This window comes from Barbus barbus (genome assembly GCF_936440315.1).
Source record: "Barbus barbus genome assembly, chromosome: 47".
Lineage (NCBI taxonomy): Eukaryota > Metazoa > Chordata > Actinopteri > Cypriniformes > Cyprinidae > Barbus > Barbus barbus.
The window spans coordinates 12,588,546-12,594,199 of NC_136725.1; positions in this window are offsets into that span (position 1 = coordinate 12,588,546).

The following is a 5,654-nucleotide window of genomic DNA, read 5'->3' on the forward strand; positions in this document are numbered from 1 at the left end:
ACTAGCACTAGGAAAGCTACTGCTCATTGAACAAGCAACATTTAATTTCAAAATTCACTCTCCATCCAGCTATATGCAAAGCATGCTGGGAACTAACAATCACCTCTAAAATAAAACTGCAAAATTGAGCTAATTCTCTTAAAATAAACAGGTAGCCTTCTTTCCTTTATTTTTTTAGTTTAATCAGTTCCTCAATTCAAGCCTCAAAACTGCTGAAGATTCCTTTAAAAAAAAATGAGGAAAACATCTCTTGGTTTTATTAGTAAAAAGTCCTAAATATTTTCTACACAACACTGAATCACAATTTCTTTAATGAAATATACACACTGTTTTTAAGTATCACATTAATTTTTTAAATGAAAATTACAAGACCCATGATTCATTTTTTACAGTGTACCTGTTTATTTATAAATCCATCTTGGGTTTACTGCCTCCATATCTTTGTTCCCTCACCCAGCCTAAAGCTCCTGGAGCTTATTCTCTGCGGTCACAGGACTTGTACATTCATTCGGTTCCATTTGCACAAACTGAACTTGAAAAACAAGCGTTTCAGTTTGCAGTGCCAAATGATTGGAACGTTTTATTGATTAATGAGCTGTTAAAGGTAGAATTGATTTGTAAATGTTTTTAATTGTCAACACATTGTTTTGTGTTCTTCTTATGAAATGTAGTGCTGCATCTTGGCCAGGTCACTTCTATAAAAGAGATTTTTAATAATGGACAAATAAAAAAATAGCTCCAAAAGTGTACGTGCCCTCCATTATGCCATCCATGCATATATAGTGCAGGATTCGTTTAAATTGTTTATTTTGTGTAAACATTTATATAAAGTAGCCTACTTAATCAGACAGCAATCTAACTGACCAAGAAGTTAGTCCTATCACTAAATAGTTATTTATTATTGGTCTCTATGATTCCCTTTAATTGCACACGTTTTTTTAATAGTGGAAAAATGTTCCTGTGTAGTGAACATATTCTCTGCAGTGAATGGGTGCCGTCAGAATGAGTTCAGACAGCTGATAAAAACATTAACATAATCCACAAGACTCCAGTTGATCAATTAATGAAAAACTGCACATTTTAAAGAAACAAATCCATCATTAAAGCCGCTTCTGGGTGAAATAAGAGTCCATAATCTAATCTACTTCTAACTCTTCCTCTAGAGAATAAGTCAATCCCCAATTGTTCTCTCACATCAGATCCACTGTCATGTTTGTTTAGAACTGTTTTCACTTATAAACAATCTTGATCTGTACAAATTTCTGTCCTGTTTCAGACAAGATGGCATTTTCACTGGAGAAAGCAACACTGTACGGTACAGCTGGGATTCGGCCGTAGGCATGAGACCACAGGCCAAGTGCCTTGGGTTATCACAGCGTGTTGATGTACAGCCATATCGCACTTCTACAAGTGTGACATTGCTTTATACAACAGTTTGAGGGCACAAACTACTTAAGAAAGAACAAACGGAGTGTCTTTAAAAACCTTCTTTTGTGCAGAACTACTTCCTTCTGCCACGGATTCAAATCTCAAGTTAACATCTGTTAAGGGTGATTTCCAGTGGCAGCGCTGCTCAGTGTATTTGTCAAATAACAAATAATAGATTAATGATATCAGAGAGCAGCTGTTCGATTTACACAAATGGATTATATGTCATGTTTAACCACTATAGAGACATCAGAGTCAGCGGCAAATTCCAGAAAATCTGGATGAGCTGAGGTTACTCTTGGCAGGTTCATAAGTGGCTCTGAAAACGTTGAAGCAAATTTTCAAATAGACATTAACTTTCTTCAACTGCATATTTGAAGTCTAAACGAGTACATTCTGTCCTAAAAAACTCTTAAAACTACATTCCGTGACACAAAAACAGTATTATTCATAAAATTATACTGGATTTAGGAGTCCTCCATGATGCTCGCTGTGAGAAATAGTGTAAGCCTAGTGATACAAACTGTGAAACGGGTGGAGTTCCGATATCACTTGAATATCGCACTCCTCCAGCCAATCAGATTTGAAGACCAGAAAGAACTAATAATAATAATAATTTGTTACATTTATATAGCGCTTTTCAAGGCACTCAAAGCGCTTTACATAGTAAGGGGGGTATCTCCTCATCCACCACCAGTGTGCAGCATCCACCTGGATGATGCGACGGCAGCCATAGTGCGCCAGAACGCCCACCACACACCAGCTTATTGGTGGAGAGGAGACAGTGATGAAGCCAATCAGTAGATATGGGGATGGTTAGGAGGCCATGATGGTCAGAGGCCAATGGGCAAATTTGACCAGGATGCCAGGGTTACACCCCTACTCTGTTGTGTATATATATATATATATATATATATATATATATATATACATACATACATATACATACACATACACAGGTCATTTTTTGGCAGGACATTATCCATTAATTTTAAGGACATTTCTGAAGTGCAAAATACAGATAAAACACCCGTGTAAAAAAAAAAAAAAAATACAATACAGAAAACTAATTCATATTAATACAGTACATTGTACCCTATTTTTACTGCTTTTTTTAGAGTGAATATTATGGATAGTAGACTTCAGCACCAAACTTCAGCTGGAAGCAACGGTTATTTATGCATTTATTTACTTTTACAAAAATGCAGCTCTTCTCAAGATGTTAATTGATGCACTGGAATCATGTGGATTACTTGTGGATTAGTGATTTTTTTTTTTTGCAGTTCCAAATCTGTTCCCATGAAGAACAAAACACTTCTACATCTTGGATTTACGTTTACATTCACATTTATTTATTTAGCAGATGCTTTTATCCAAAGCGACTTACAATTTGGGGAATACATTAAGCTGTTCATTTTAAGAGGCAAATAGACACAGGAAGTGCTCGTAATACCAAGTTCCAGGCATTGTTCAAATAAGTACATGCTAGACTGGGGATTAAGTAAAGAGAAGCAAAGGGTTTTTTTAGGCTGAAGTCAGATGGTGATGAAAGAGATGAGTCTTCAGCTGTTGTTTGAAAATTGTCAGGGAATCAGCATTCTGCATAGGGGTGGGAAGATCATTCCACCAGCCTGGAACGGTGAATGAAAATGTTCTGGAAAGTGATTTTGTGCCTCTCTGTGATGGTACCAAAAGGCGTCACTCGCAAGTAGATGTCAGACGTCTGGAGGGAATGTAGATTCGTAATAGTGAGTGGAAGTAGGCGGGTGCTGAGCCTGTGGCAATAGTGCAATAGTCCAGCCTAGAAATGACAAGGGCCTGGACAAAAAGTATGCTATGTTAGGAAGGGCCTGATCTTTCTGTTGTTGTGCAATGCAAACGTGCAAGATCGAGCAGTTTTTGCAATGTGGTCTTTGAAAGTCAGGTGGTCATCAAAGATTACAACAAGATTTCTGACTGAACTTGATGGGGTAATTATTGATCAACCTAACTGGATGGTGAAATCATGCATCAGTGTTGAAATGAATGATAGAGCTGTGTGTCATCAGCATAGCAATGGTAGGAGAAGCAATGTACCTGTATGATGGGTCCCAGTGATGTTGTGTATATGGAGAAGAGGAGGGATCCAAGAACTGATCCCTGAGGAACTCCAGTGACCAGTTGATCCCTCAGGGTATTTATACTTTCCGCTAATTTTCATTTTTACATGAACTATCCCTATAAGAACTGTTCAGGGACTATTGAGGAACAAAATGGCTCTTCTATGTCATTATTGAGGAAAAAAACTTTTGGAGCCTTTATTTTTAAGAATATGCTTAAAATATGTCAAATAAATCAATGCAACTAATGGATTAGAAGATCAGTGATATTTGTGGCTAAAAGCAGCTCTTTAAAGTCAATATGATACAGCATTCACAATCCATTTTGCCTCCATAAGCAAAACTATATAAAAAAAAAGAGCTGGAGCAAGTTATCACATATTAATGAAAAATGGCAAAGACATTCTTTTTTTAAATAACAGAAATGAATATTAATTATATTAATCATTGACAAACAGATAAAAGTGGTGTAGCCTAAAATAAAGTCCATTATTATTTAATATTTCCATATTTATTTGTAAATGAGTGCTTTGAAAAGTAGGAAGATGCATTTAAGGATGGACGCTGATTTGTGGGGTGAATGCTATCATAATGCCCCCCAGTTATGATGGTTACCATCCCCCAGTGGAGAAGACAGTGAGCAAAATGTTTGCTGCCTTTAGACTTTGTGAAACAGCACATACTGAGATGACTTGATCAGATAATGAGGACAGCACCACATTAACATCACCATTATCTGTTTTTGTGTCATTTGACATTGGTATGGCATACGAACGTACGTGAGCGAGCCTCCGCACCAAACGCTGATTGCGTCTGTCTACAGGCGAGGAGAGCGATAACATCTGTGTAATTTCAACATGATGACGGGCCCCACGGGAGCCAGCGCAGGAGATGATCTGAGTTGAGCTAAGTACTATTAATCGTTTAATTACCACTGGCTGATTCAGTCCATCAAAGCCCTCTCTGCATCACCTCATACAAATTCATCCATTATGAGGTCATTCATGCCCTCGTCAATCAAATCGTACCACCCCCAACCCCCAACCAGCCGTCATACCAGCTTGTGTTTTTACAGTGCGCAGTGACTAGGTGACATGAAAGGAACAGTAGCTCTTGTCCTATTCAGTGCTACACTCAGTGAGCCAGATGGCTGTGTTGGTTTACAGCAATATGTTTAATAATGAGGCCTATTATGACTGAAGATTAGCACATAAGCCTCGTCACAAGGACGGAAGATTCATTGAGGATATTTGGATGAAACAGACTGAGGCCAGCGTCTGTGAGGATGAAAGAATGTTGCCTTTGTCTCTCATCTGTTGACTGAATATCACCCATCACTATACAAGAGCTGCATTACAAAACAAGATATTCCATCTGCATTCATTGTAGCAATATCTCCTCTCAGTTCATAATGCTCTTCCTTCTCCATACGCCAAAGGTATTATAATTGCTTTTATTTTATGTGAATAGGAGAGTGTTCACTCTTAGGATTTGTAAACATATATCCAGAGTAATGCTCTCTATGCTTCACTCACTTGCTTCTCCTCGAGTGATGTTAGTCTGCAGATCACTGACTTCTTAACTTTCCTTGCAGGTTCCCCGAATGTGATTTATTTATTTATGCAGATGTCGTCATAGAACATAGTACTTTTAGGTAAGCAAATAAAAAATAGCAGACAGAATATCGGTGGCTAATCAATTTAACAGGTGCTTATTAATGAACTGTATCATGGTTGTCATATTTGACTCAGACGCAAAGCAAACTGTGAGGGACAGAATTCAGTGGGGTGGACTTAATGTAACTTGTTGTTTATCTTTCAGCCAACAAAAATACTTCTAATACTCTTGTCAAAAACTTTGAAAGCATGGGTTGTGAAAATTATATTTAGGACTATATACCAAACTGTTTCTATGGCTCTCATTTTCATTCACACCAAATAATATATGGTATCTACCATAAATAAGGTCCATTAGCAAAGTTTGATTTGTGACCCTGGACCACAAAACCAGTCTTAAGTCGCTATATTTGTAGCAATAGCCAAAAATACATTATAAATTATAAAAATTATAAATGTTTATTTTATGCCAAAAATCATTAGTATATTAAGTAAAGATCATGTTTTATGA